Source organism: Giraffa tippelskirchi, chromosome 1 (genome assembly GCF_054371585.1).
Source record: "Giraffa tippelskirchi isolate mGirTip1 chromosome 1, T2T-mGirTip1v1.2.pri, whole genome shotgun sequence".
Taxonomy (NCBI): domain Eukaryota; kingdom Metazoa; phylum Chordata; class Mammalia; order Artiodactyla; family Giraffidae; genus Giraffa; species Giraffa tippelskirchi.
Genome location: NC_137275.1, coordinates 133,802,768 through 133,817,569, shown reverse-complemented (window position 1 = coordinate 133,817,569; position 14,802 = coordinate 133,802,768). Strand labels below are relative to the sequence as shown.

Below are 14,802 nucleotides of genomic sequence, written 5' to 3'. Positions count from 1 at the left end.
CTGCCCAATTTTACTAATATTTTACTCTTCATTATTTTTTTCTCTTTTAAATTATTGTTTCTAAACCAAACAACAACAAAAAAGGGTTCAGCGTCTTTCAAGAAAATGGTTGTTTTTCTTAGGCTTAAGTAACCTACATATAAACCTTGTTTGAAAGCCCATGAGATGAACCTGGCATTGAAAACTGAGATGACACGATAATTTTATTTCATTTTCATTTTATTCAACTGTTAGCAACCTCCTTACACGTTGTGAAAAGAAGAACAAGTCTCATGTTCAAACCTAAAAATTAGAATTACAACCATATCTTTTCCATAGAATCTATATGAGGATTTGTTAGGGGCATCCTTTAAGATGCTGAGGAGTCCCTGACTGAATGCGGTACTAAACAAGGCCACAACTTGCTAATTCGCATTGCCTCTGGCAGAAAAAAACAATTGTCCACATTGAAAAATGTATTAAAAGGTTCACATTTATAAAACACAATTCATTTTTCAATAGAAATCTGGAGGAAATTGAAACTATCTCATTTTAAAATCCAGCTGAGTAGTTTTGCTTCCTTTTCCCAAAAAGAGCCGATGTATTATTTCATCCAGTGGTAAAAGTGATAGGAGGGTAATAAAACAATGAAAACTTAATGAAAAAAACTATGAGTAACTTGTCTAAACAATAGAATATTTCCTATTTCCAAAAGTGTTCTTTTAATTTAATGATTAGCAGGAATGTATAAGGAATTTAATAAACATATACAAGTAAAGATGTGCTATTTTAGATGTCAATTAGATTGAGTTGCATTAATAATACAGTATTAAATATCCATTTTACTTTTGGATATGGAATAACAAATAGGTTTATGCTATTTTAAAACACATTTTGAATGGGAAGTTTAAAATTGTAAACTTGGTGAAATTTTCAGAACAGATCTAATTAGAAAAGAAATAAATACAAATTTAATACCAGATTTCAGGATCTAAGATGGAATATGCTTAAAGTTTCTTTTTGATGCTGTCTTGTGGTATTTCAAGTGGCCCTGGGTAAAACACTTCATTTTTGTTTGGTAACTCATCACCTTCAGTTCTTGTTAGCTATCTTTGATGTATTAATTCCACCCAGTAAGTGACAATAAATTTCACTATATTTAGAATTACTACTTTAGTTAAAAAAGTTTGTCAGTAGAAAACCTGGAATCCTTTCATAGTCTAAAACCTGATTTATTTATTTATTTTTAATGCATTTTTACAGGTTAGCAGAGGCTTTCAGGACAGCACATTTCACCTTGTAACACGGTCCTCGTTATTATTTATTTATTATGTGTTCGTTTAGTCACTAGTCGTGTCCAACACTTTGTGACCCATGGACTGTAGCCCTCCAGGCTTCTCTATCCATGGGATTCTCCAGGCAGGAATACTGGAGTGGGTTGTCATTTCTTCCTCTAGGGCATCTTCCCCACCCAGGGATAGAACCCATGTGTGCATTGCAGATGGATTCTTTACCACTGAGTCACCTGGGAAGCCCCCAGTTAGAATGTGATACAACACAAATCAACAAAAGTTCATTTTAGAGTTTGCTCAATCAGGCTTTGCCTGACACCTTTTCACTTTTTGTTGTAGATCTCAGTTCCAAGGGAAGAGTATGCAGATTCACAGGCAAGGGATATACTGAGGAGTTTCTCAGGTTCCAGATCTGTGAGGAAGAGATCTAGGACAAAGGTGGGTACTGAAATGTGATGCAGGTTAACAAAGACTTCACCTGATCAGGTTCATGACTGTCCCTTCTCTGGGCAAGGGGCTTAGCTACTTTACTCCACACTGTGGCCACTTGGTTGATATGGGCTGCTCTCTAGGGTTTTTTGTTTGTTTGTTTGTTTTCTCTAGGGTTTCTTTTTCTTTTTTTTTTATACTGGGAAGCCTCTTGATGAAAGTGAAAGAGGCACGTGAAAAAGCTGGCTTAAAACTCAGCATTAAGAAAACTAAGATCATGGCATCTGGTCCCATCACTTCATGGCAAATACATGGGGAACAGTGGAAACGGTGACAGACATTATTTTGGGGGGCTCCAAAATCACTGCAGATGGTGACTGCAGGCATGAAATTAAAAGACGCTTGCTCCTAGGAAGAAAAGTTATGACCAAACTAGACAGCATATTAAAAAGCAGAGACATTACTTTTCCGACAAAGGTCCATCTATTCAAAGCTATGGTTTTCCAGTAGTCATGTATGGATGTGAGAGTTGGATTATAAAGAAAGCTGAGCACTGAAGAATTGATGCTTTTGAACTGTGGTATTGGGGAAGACTCTTGAGAGTCCCTTGGACTTCAAGGAAATCCAACCAGTCCATCCTAAAGGAAATCAATCCTGAATATTCATTGGAAGGACTTATGCTGAAGCTGAAACCCCAATACTTTGGCCACCTGATGCAAAGAACTGACTCATTTGAAAAGACCCTGATTCTGGGGAAGATTGAAGGTGGGAGGAGAAGGAGACAACAGAGGATGAGATGGTTGGATGGCATCACCAACTCAATCAACATGAGATTGAGTAAACTCTGGGACTTGGTGATGGACCCGGAGGGCTGGCGTGCTGCATTCCATGGGGTCACAGAGTCAGACATGACTGAGCGACTGAACTTAATTGAAGGTCTTTCAAATGGATAGTTTCAAAATAATTGGGTTATAACTGTTAGAAGCAACATTTCTAGCAGCTAAGCATCTCAGGACTTGAAAGTAAAATTCAGTAATGTATTTTACCCACTATGGGCCCCGTGGGGGCTCAGTTGGTAAAGAATCTCACCTGCAACGCAGGAGGTGTGTGTTCTGTCCTTGGGTCAGGAAGATCCCCTGGAGAAGGGCATGGCAAACCACTCCAGTATTCTTGACTGAAAAATTCCATGGGCAGAGGGGCCTTGTGGGCTACATACAGTTCATGGGGTTGCAAAAGAGTCAGACACAACTGAGTGACTGAGCACACACAAAAAGTAGTAAAAGAGGGCTAGGGTGTTTATAAACTTCCATAAAACAATCATAATTATTTCTTAATATTTGTAAAAGTAATAGCAACATTTTCCCAGCCTTTTCTCAAAGTATCTGGCAGAACCTCTGCATAGTAGTCTCTTTTGAGCACAAATGATAAAATAAGTTCTGTAAAAAAAAGCCATACTTAGGGTAATCAATTAAGAGAACTTTCCATATCACCCACTATTTAGCGTTAAATTTTCTGATCTCCATCTGTTTCAATCCACAATCTGAAAAATTGTGGAAGCCCTGACTTTCTGTGGTATGATAAGGTCAAGAGAACACAATTAAGATTATCTTACTTATATAATTATGCATTTTTATTGCATTGTAGCTGATTATAACTAAATAGCTATCTTCTAAAATTAAAGAATAAAAATAAAAATTAACACTATATAATCCATTGTTTCTTTTTCATTTTCTTTTTTTTTCCTTTTTGGCTATAAGTAATATTTTATTGTGTCAGGTCTAGTGCAGCTTTTTCTGTGTTTCATTGCTTTAGAAATCCTAGGAAGTATTCTTGTACCCTCATAGCTCTAAATCCCAGGGAGACCTCAAAAGGAATGTGATTGTTTCTCATTGTACTAGTTATAGTTTCCAGCTACATCACAGTCCAGGGCTTTTGTCTGATGGAGAAGTCTCCTTATCAGAACCCAGGAGGAGACTGGGACATTTTACCCCATCTCCACTGTAACTTCATCTTTGTACCTCCAGGGAGTGAAGTGTGACACTCTAGGTGCTTGTGTGAATTGTGCTTTCTGGAGCTCTCCTCTAAATTATTTCCTTTCTGGATAAATTTGCTTAAGTAAATCTTGTCTAAAAAGTGCCTCCTCATTAGCTTTCTTTAGTCTCTCTTCTCACCTTATCTTTGCCTTCCAGACCATATTTCTTTGTATTTTAAACGCAATGGACACTACTGTTTACTAAATCTGCACGAAAAAAGTGAGGACCAATGTATCATTTATGCAAACTTTTGGCACTGATGCAGTGTGTAAAATAGCAGGATATACACATTTTCATTTCTGCCACTCTGTATATTTCTCTAGGGGCCAGCCAGAAAGCTATGCTTCCTTTCAATATATGATAAGCCTGGATTCTATTTTAGGTTTGTAAAAATAAGAAATGTTCTCCAGAGGTTTGTTTATATCATTTCTGTGCCACATTCTGAAATGAAAATGACACTTGATATACACCCTTACAGACATCAGGGGAACTTATTTTTCGGGAACAAACAACCTAGCTATGCAAAATGACTATATCTAGATACCAAGGCTGTTAAAAAGACATTTATTTACTAGATTACACACTAGAAATCTTTGTTGTTGCTGTTGTTGTTTTTTTTTCTAGGCTTCCTATTCCCTCTCTGTGAAAAAAAATTCACACACGTTTTTAGATTATTTTTTCAATACAGGTTGATACAAAATATTGAATATAGTTTCTTGTGCTTATGTCTATTCTTCTCAAGCTATTCCAAAAGATGTAGGAGGAAACAATTGCAAATTCATTCTATGAGGCCACTATCACCCAGATATCAAAACTGATGAAGATATCACATAAAAAGCAAATTACAAGACAGTATCTCTTATGAATATAGATGAAAAAATTCTCTACAAAGTATTAGCAAATGTATTAGCAAAATGTATTAGCAAATGTATTAGCAAATATATTAGCAAATGTATTAGCAAAGTGTTAGCAAAAATTCTCTACAAAGTATTAGCACATTAAAAAGATCATACGTCACGATCAAGTAAAATTCATTCAAGGGTCACAAGGCTGGTTCACATAGACAAATGAATGTGATATACCACATTGACAAAAGAAAATACAAAAAACACATAATCATCTCAACAGACACAGAAAAAGCATTTGATAAAATTTAATGTCCACTCATGACAAACATTCTCATCAAAGTGGTATACAGACATATCTCAACATAAAAAAAGCCATTCGTGGCAAATGCACAGCCAACAAAATACTCAATGGTGAAAAGTTGACAGTCTTCCTGATAAATTCAGGAAACAAGAATTCCAGTCTCACCACTTTTATTCAGTATAGTACTGGATGTCCTAACCATAGCAATAAGATAAGAAAAAAATAAATAAAAAGTATCCAAATTGAAAAGGAAAAGGTAAAACTGTCACTCTTTTCAGATGACATGTCGGTGAAGAATCTGCCTGCAATATAGGAGACCCAGGTTCAATCCCTGGATTAGGAAGATCACCTGGAGAAAGAAATGCAACTCACTCAAGTATTCTTTCCTGGAGAATCTTATGGACAGAGGAGACTGGTAGGTTACAGCCCATGGGGTCACACACAGTTGGACACAACTGAATGACTAAGCACAGACATTCTAGACACAGAAATCAGATAAGAAAAAGAAAAAGTATCCAAATTGAAAACAAAGAGGTAAAACTGTCACTGCTTGCAGATGACATGATACTCTATATAGAGAACCCATTTTTTATTTTATTCCCAATAACTAGAGGGTCTAAGAAAGCAGAATTAGTTTTTGAAAGATTTTCAGGGGACTTCTTTGGCAAGATACAAAGAAATTTCTATTCAGATGCATCTGAAAAGGTGCACAGATGCATCCTTTTCAGATGCACAGGAAAAGCTAAAGTTTGGAATAAAGGGTGTGAATAAAGTATTCAGTCTTAAATCATTCTAAGTCTACTATTATTAAGTTAGAGTTCATGTGAATTCATTCACTCTGTCAATCTGTTTTCTTTTGATACATTTATACCATTTACATTTAGGGTAACTATGGATACGCTAGTGCTTAAATCTATCCTTTTGTTATTTTCCTTCTGTTTGTTTCCTTTAGTTATTTTTTCCCTTTTTCTCTTTTTTTTAAGTTCTTGTTACTTTAACTCTCCCCTCTGCCATGTGTTTGATATTTGTTTATTTATAGTCTGTAATTAAATCAATATCAAAACCATATCTCTGTGGTTTTGTATACCTTCTCACACATCATATATTATATGTATATCCATAAATATATACATGATAAACAATCTTCCAGTGTCAACAGTGTACCGCTTCAAGTGAAGTGTGGAAATGGTACTTTCATTTACATTCCTTTATCCCCCTCATCTTTTTAAAAACTAATTGATAAATTAATTAATTTTGGTTGTGTTGAGTCTTTGTTGCTGTGCACTGGCTTTCTCCAGTTGCAGCAAGCAAGGGCTACGCTTTGCTGTGGTGCATAAGATTCTCATTGCAGTGAGTTCTCTTGTTGTGGATCACAGGATCTAGATACATAGGCTTCAGTACTTGTGGCTTGAAGGGTTCAGGAGTTGTGGCCTGTGGGCTCTAGAGCACAAGCTCAATACTTTTGGTGCACGGGGGTTCCGTGGCATGTGGAATCATCCCAAGCCAGGGACTGAACTCTTGTCCCCTGCATTGGCAGGCGGTTTCCTATCCACCATACCACCAGGGAACTCCTTCCTCAGTTTTAAATACCACTGTTTTGAGTATCAAGCGATGTTTATTTTTGTTTTAATCATAAAATATATGAGGGAAAAGAATAGTCTGTTGTGAAAATATCCCTTGTTATTTCCAGTGTTTATTCCTCTTTCCTGATATTATAAGATTCTTTCTCTCATCATTTCCTATTTATTAGAAGAACTCTCTTCAGCCATTTTTTAAGAACAGTTCTGCACGTGATAAATTATTTTTTATTTTCCTTTGCCTAAGAATGTCTTTATCTCGTCTTTGTTTTTCAAAGATGACTTTAGTAGATAAAGAATTCACAACTGACAGTTCCTTTCCTATAGAGCTTCCTTCTGGCCTCCATGGTTTCAGATGAGAAATCCATAGTTATGTGAACCCCATAAGCAATACATGTTTCTCCTTAACTGCTTTCAAGACATTTTCCTGGTCTTTAGTTTATGGAATTGTGATTATGATATGTCTTGTCATGGATTTCTTTGGGTTAATCCTGTTTAGGATTCACTTAGCCTCTCAAATCTGTACGTTTTTGTCTTTTGACAAATTTGCAAAGTTTTCAGCCATTATTTTTTTCAACATTCTTTTACCCTTGCTCTTTTTCTCCTCTCCTCTGAGACTTTGATGATTTAAATGTTTGATGTTTGTTTCTCCACAGGTCCATGAAGCTCTGTTGTTATTATATATATATATGCTAAGTCGCTTCAGTCGTGTCCGACTCTGTGCGACCCCATAGACAGCAGCCCACCAGGCTCCCCCGTGGCTGGGATTCTCCAGGCAAGAACACTGGAGTGGGTTGCCATTGCTTTCTCCATATATATATATAATGTGCATTTTATTATTTTGAGATTTTTATTTTACTTAATATTTCTTTTAAAAACATTTCAAAATTTGAGTATACTTATTTAACAATTTCATGTGTTTCAGGTGTACTATATAAACTGACTCAGTTCTATATATATGTATGTATTCTTTTTCAGATTATTTTGTATAGGCTATTACAAGATATTGAGTATAGTCCCCTTTGCCATATAACTGGCCTTTGTTGTTTATTATTTTACATATAGTAATGTATATATGTTAATCACACACTCCTAACTTACCTGTCATTTGCTTCTTTTATGTAACATATTTCTTTGTTCAAATGTTCTATTTCCAAAGTAATTTGTAATCAATTGCTAAAAAATTCCCATTAAGTCTTCTTTAAAATTCTTGTCAGATAACTCCATCATATGATTCATCTCAGTGTTTGCATGACTGTCTTATATGCAAGTTGTCATTTTCTTGTTATTTTTGGCATAATGGATTATTTTCTGCACATACTGAACATTTTTTGTCCTATTATGTTAGAGGAGACTCTGGTTCCTGTTTAAATATTTTAAGAGGAGGTCACATTGCTTACGTTTAAGAGACAGGTCTTCTGTGTGTTGAGGTCCCAATGACCCATTTAATTTTCCGGATTAATTAATGTAATGTTCTTCTGGCCTTTCTGGTATCTGATGCTGCCAGGGCTCCCACTGATCACTGCTGATGCTGCCTACAGAGCTAGAAGGGGTTTCTACAGACTGGGTCACTGGATGTCTCTTGGTGTGTGTGTGCTAAGTTGCTTTAGTCATGTCTGACTCTTTGTGACCTCATGGACTATAGCCCATCAGGTTCCTCGGTCCATGGGATTCTGCAGGCAAGAATACTGGAGTGGGTTGTCATGTCCTTCTCCAGGGGATTTTCCTAACCCAGGGATCAAACTCACATCTCTTATGTCTCCTTCATTGAAAGGCAGATTTTTTTTTTTTTTTTTTTTTACCACTAGCACCAGCTGGGAAGCATCTCTTGGTAGTGTAATTAGTAAATTCTCATGACCTAAGGGGGATTTCCTGGTGGTTCAGTGGTAAAGAATCTGTAATTCAGGAGTCACAGGTTCAATCTCTGGGTCAGGAAAATCCACTGCAGAAGGAAATGGCAACTCACTCCAGTATTCTTGCCGAGGAAATCCCATGGACCGAGGAGCCTGGCAGACTAGAGTCCATGAGGTCAAAAAAGAACTGGACATGAATTAGTAACTAAACAACAACAACAGGGCCTCAGAGACCTCCCAGGCTGGAGGCTTGTCTTGGTGAGTCCATCTTACTGATCCTTCTTCCCTATCCTAAGGTCTCCACATGTGACAGGGTAGTTTCAGGCCTGTGGGGATGAAGAGTTTTTCTGGCCCAAGTCAGTTGCTGTAGCTAAGTGCCCCTTGTCTGTTTTATCTTCCTATCTCCTTGTCTCCCATCAAAGAAAGGCATCCCTGGGCCTGGTGAGAAAAGGGGTGCTTCCTTGGTCATTTCTTTGTGGCAGGTCTCCCAACTGATTTTCTTTCACGTGACTCAGCTGGCCAAAGAATTTCTGGGAGACTCGTAATACATACAGTGATGGAGTAAGACTATCTGAGTTGGTGTTTGTTCTTATATTGGAGATCAAGAAGCAGGTGATCATCCTGTTGGACAGGAATATATGAATCAACCTGCTGCTCTATTAATCCTCCAGTCCTGGATCCAAAGTAAGTTCTCCCTATTTTCACCACCTTTCTTCTTTGGTTCACTCTTGTGTTATTTCCAGGATTTATAACTGTGTTTATCAAGTAGGAATGGGGAAGAACAGGGAGAGGCAGCTCTATATAATCTTGTATCAACTGAGATAATATTCCATTTGGAAATCTAGGTAGTGATATAAATATCCATCTGCCTGAGGTAGTGCATAGAATGCCTCTGCCAGTGGGATGGTTGAGTTAACCTTGAACTTTATTACAGTTTAGTACTTTCCGGCATTTCAGTCTCCGGTAAAGTTCAATGAAAAAGAATATATATACATATAAGAGCAAAGAAAGGTTTGCTTAACTAGAAGATAGTCTTTTCCATTATGTTGGAAACCCTAAACATGTAAGGCAGTTTCTTTATCAGGGCCTCTTATGTAAAATAAAATATATCTCTCAGATTTATGTAGTAGATTTTACTCTACAAAAATTCTCCGTAAAGAATTTCCACATGTCTACCTCAAAGAAGCTCAGAAAGGTGGTAGAATAGTCAAGGTGCCCGTCACTAAAATGTAGAAAACTTTTGCTTCAAAGTTTAAAGCACTATTTAAAATGCTTTCAGATGCAATGTTCTAAGCCTTCTGATATTCCCAGGTCTATCTCTGGAGCTTATCCAAAGATGTAATTAGTTATAGTCAATGCCTAATAATGCTCAAAAAATGCTCAAACTATTGCACAATTGCACTCATCTCACACACTAGCAAAGTAATGTTCAAAATTCTCCAAGGCAGGCTTCAACAGTACATGAACCGTGAACTTCCAGATGTTCAATCTGGTTTTAGAAAAGGCAGAGTAACCAGAGATCAAATTGCCGACATTTATTGGATCATCGAAAAAACAAGAGTTCTAGAAAAACATCTACTTATGTCTTATTGACTATACCAAAGCCTTTGACTGTGTGGATCACAACAAACTATAGAAAATTCTTTAAGAGATGGGAATACCAGACCACCTGACCTGCCTCCTGAGAATTCTGTATGCAGGTCAAGAAGCAACAGTTAGAACTGGACATGGAACAATAGATTGGTTCCAAATCAGGAAAAGAATACATCAAGACTGTATACTGTCACCCTGCTTATTTAACTTAGATGCAGAGTACATCATGAGAAATGCTGGACTGGATGAATCCCAAGCTGGAATCAAGATTTCCAGAAGAAATATCAATAACCTCAGACATGCAGATGACACCACCCTTATGGCAGAAAGTGAAGAAGAACTAAAGAGCCTCTTGATGAAAGTGAAAGAGGAATGAAAAAGCTGGCTTAAAACTTAACATTCAGAAAACTAAGATCATTGCATCTGGTCCCATCACTTCATGGAAAATAGATGGGGAAACAATGGAAACAGTGACAGACTTTATTTTCTGGGGCTCCACAATCACTGTAGATGGTGACTGAAGCCCTGAAATTAAAAGATGCTTGATCTTTGGAAGAAAAGTTATGACCAACCTAGACAGCATATTAAAAAGCTGAGACATTACTTTGTCAACAAAGGTCTGTCTAGTCAAAGCTATGGTTTTTCCAGTCATGTATGGGTGTAAGAGTTGGACTATAAAGCTGAGCATCAAAGAATTGATGTTTTTGAACTGTGGTGTTGGAGAAGACTCCTGAGAGTCCCTTGGACTGCAAGGAGATCCAGCCAGTCCATTCTAAAAGAAATCAGTCCTGAATATTCATTGGAAGGACTGATGCTGAAGCTGAAATGCTGATACTTTGAAGAAGAACTGACTCATTTGAAAAGACCCTGATGCTGGGAAAGATTGAAGGCAGGAGGGGAAGGGGACGACGGAGGATGAGATGGTTGGATGGCATCACCAACTCTATGGACATGATTTTGAGTAACCTCCGGCAGTTGGTGATGGACAGGGAAGCCTGGTGTGCTGCAGTCCACGGGGTTGCAAAGAGTCCGGACACGACTGAGCGACTGAACTGCACTGAACTGACGTCTCATAGTAGTAAGTCCATCTCTCTGTCTTTCCTCATCTCAGTGACAAGGGAAAACTAAACTGCAACAGCAATATAAATTGAGCATTCTTGCTAACTGGCAGGAAAAAGAAAAAAAACAAACAAACAGAAAGCCCTCTTGTGGCCCAAGGGAATTCTGTGTGCCAAATAAAAAAAAAGAAGGATTAGAGGACATCTGTGTCTGGGTCAAAAAGAGATATTGCTATGCCTAAGCTATGGCTCGGCCTAAAATGTTTGTTATTTGCATATCATGCTTATTGATGCTTCAAATAAAAAAGCACAATTGCTAATCCTAAACTAAGATTACACTACAGTGATATTTGTTAATGGGCAGGAAATTTAGTGTGAACAGGGCTTAGAAACTGAAATTTTGGTATTCAGCATCTGCATTCACTTTCTCCTGCCACCAGCTGGCACGTAATAGGTAGTCGTTTATATACCCCAAGCAAGTGAGAGAAGAAATTTCAACTAAACTTCGTTGAATCATCATGTGCAGATGACAGTGAAATACACGGACAAGGGAGGGTTCTTGAACATCATCGTTTTGGTAACCTTGGCAAATAACAGGGTAAAGGAAGAGGATAATATCTCATTTGGAAACCTAGGTATTGATATAAATATCCATCTGCCTGAGGTAGTGCATAGAATACCTCTACCCATGGGATGGTCAAGGTAATCTTGGACTTTATTCCAGTTAGTACTTTCTGACATTTCAGCAAAATAGAAGATGTGGCAGGGCTCACACTTAAGAATGCTGGGCCAACCATTCTGTGATGCTTATCCTGAAATTTCTCTGGAGAGACACCACCTGTCTATGTCAGACAGCCCCTGGAAGCTTCTTATGTCTCTGCCCCCCTTGTTTACCATATGCATTTGACGTTTTCCTCAAAGTCATGGCAGGATGCTGTTTGTGCTAAGCTGGGATACATGCACAGCTACCTTAGAACAATTGGTGTATATTACTCTTTAAAAATAGTCCCCCATGCTTATGCCAACATTCATGTTAAACTAGCAATATTTCCTGATATTTCTGTAATGTGAAGTGACTTCCCTGGAGCTGATAATCCCAGACTCCTCTGGTCCCTTCAGGGAGATGAGCCATAAGGCTGAGAAGCCAGTGCACTAAGGCTAAAGTCTACTGGCCAGCACCCTGAGATGGTGCACGCTGCCAGCCAGCTTACTCAAGGCCAGCTGGCAGAGTGAGACGTGGGGACAGCTGCATCTTATAAATGGACATCTGTGGCAAGGCTGCACTCCAGGCCTTCCGGGCTGGCATGGAATTAAAGGGCCCATTCTTCCTCAATGATAGGAGGTACCACCTAACCAAAGATGTGATACCCTCTTGGCAGAGGAAAGAAAGAACACACCCAAAGCTGAGATATTAAAAGGACTGAAGCTGCAATCTCGCAACCCTATGAGTTTAACTGGAAAAATTCTATTAGAATCATGTTTTTGTTTTTGTTTTTTTCTTTCCTTTCCTTCTAGGATCAAAGCAATAATGAACTGTGGGAAAAAATCAATTTTGTTGTTTTGTGTAGTCCACCAAAGAATAAATATTATGTGTGTTTTTATATATATTGTTTATATATTATATGTGTATAAATAAATATATGCATAGGGTTATACAAATATGAATATATATATGTATGCACATGTACACAACTACATATATACTTATACATGCATATGTACTTGTGTGTTCATTAAGAGAGTAGATAGTTATAAAATTTCACACTGAAAATCTCCGTTAAGTTTTTCAGTTTTAACCATGCCTGGGCAATAACAGGTGAAGGGCTTTCTTCGATGGAATTCTCAGAAGTCTTTCTCCCTGAGAGATTGATTATTGATTGTATTCCTATGAAAGATTAGCCTTAGTAGGGAAGATTGTCCAGAAGATGAGTTCCCATAGAAAAAACTATTATAGTGTTTCCACAGACACTGACTCTATCAATATGCTTAAGGTACACACACACACAGAGCATCCTGCAATAAAATAACTATGCAGTGCAATGGATTAAAAAAAAAAAAAAAAAGGTCATTCTGATTTCTTCCTACAGCATTTCACAAAGGCTTTTACAAGTATGTGTGTGTTGGTATAAAGAACGTCCATGATGAAGATATAGTATGCCATTTATCTGATGGCTAGAATGTCATGGGGCAACATTAAGAAAATGCCACCCTGATCTCTGTCACTTGAGAGAATGAAGTGTTATTTATGGCAGGAAGTTTAAGAATTAAACATGTCTCTTGACTCAGTCATGTAAAAACTACTGTCTGAGTACTGGTTACAGGAGGAAGACATAATGAAAGAAAAGCAGGAGGAGATTCTGAATTGTACCTGTGTAACTTTGGGGCATTAAGAGATCTCTAAAAGTGCTCAGACCTATGTCGCTAGGTTTTTAGTGCTTGCCTATGGAACACAGGTCCGCTTCAGGACAAAGAACACTCCAGAGAACATTATCTCCTTAACACCTAGGAAGCTCACACACCACAATGGGATGCCTAGTGGAAGCTGGTGATGTCTCTTCCCACCAAGAACTCCGTTTCTCAGGACTATAGAGCTGGAACCAGGTTCAGTGATTCTTGATGGACATCTTGGTCTTCAGCAGGAGACTTGGTGCATTAAAGAAATAAAAAACAATGGTAACTAGTCATGGTGATGGTGCCTAGGAAGACACAGTGCCTGTTATGAAGGATCAGTGCTCTGACAAGCAGCTAGAAGTTATCTCTTTAACCCCTGAAACCGTGAACCTTCCTGGCTGAGGTTAGTGATACCTGGGGATGTAATACCATCTAGCTGCATGGACAGTGACTATAGGAGGTGGTGTGTTAGTTGCTCAGTCATGTCTGACACTTTGCGAGCTCATGGACTGTAACCTGCCAGGCTTCTCTGTCCATGGGATTTTCCAGGCAAGAATACTGGAGTAGGTTACCAATTCCTTCTCCAGGGGATCTTCCCAACCCAGGGATCGAACCCATGTCTCCCACATTGCAGGCAGACTGTCAAAAACAGGTGCTGCCTGTCAAAAAAGAGCCCTTTCGGGAGCAGCAGCAACACTTCACAGAAGATGTTTCTTTCTCTCACTCCCTCATGTTTTCTCTCAGACGAAGCTGTCTGACTTGTGGGATCTTAGTTCCCCAACCAGAGATTGAACACGGGCCATGGCAGTGAAAGCATTCAGTTTCAACCTCTGGACCACCAGAGAATTCCCACAGCAGAAATTTCAAGCACAGTCAGGCATGAGTGCCCAGGAGAGTGGATTTTGTCTTAAGCATTAAGAGAAACAGGGTTTCATTTGTGATAGGATATCAGTTGCCTCTTGTGTGCCCTCTGAACTACTTTTGGCTACCAGTGGGATCGAATTGATTCTGCAAGTAGCTCTGTGGTTTTATCCATCAAACTCAAATGAACTTTGTTTTATCCATTGACATCATATTTCTTACAATGTAATTTTAATAACATGACTTGATATGGAAATAGTATAACAAAAGGGTTGTAAACTGTATCTGGGATATTATTCTAGAAAATAAATTAATATAGAAACCTGGGAAAACTAAAAAAATTAATGTAGATAAAGTTGATATTGGCAGAATTCTGTCTGAAAGATGATTATTTATTATGCATATAAAGAGGGCTATTGCTTCAGAGAAGGAATATTTGACCATAACATCACATATGAAAGCTTTCTTATTTTAAAATTTGTGAAGATTTTCAAGAGCTCTACTGTTTGGCTACACTGGAATATATTTGGGACAGGAAATCAGGCATGTGCTCATGCATTCAAAAAAGATTTCAAGCATTAATTTAG

General features: G+C 38.0%; 1 pseudogene across 1 annotated transcript in view; it reads right to left on the bottom strand.

The window, feature by feature from the left end:
• LOC145509217 (protein CFDP2 pseudogene) overlaps nucleotides 1-8,052 on the bottom strand; it is an 837,797-nt pseudogene extending 829,745 nt beyond the window's left edge. Inside the window, exon 1 of the transcript XR_014055918.1 lies at nucleotides 7,561-8,052. The product of XR_014055918.1 is annotated as a protein CFDP2 pseudogene, transcript variant X1 (transcript). The remainder of the gene's footprint in view (nucleotides 1-7,560) is intronic.
• Between the last annotated feature and the right edge of the window lie 6,750 nt (nucleotides 8,053-14,802).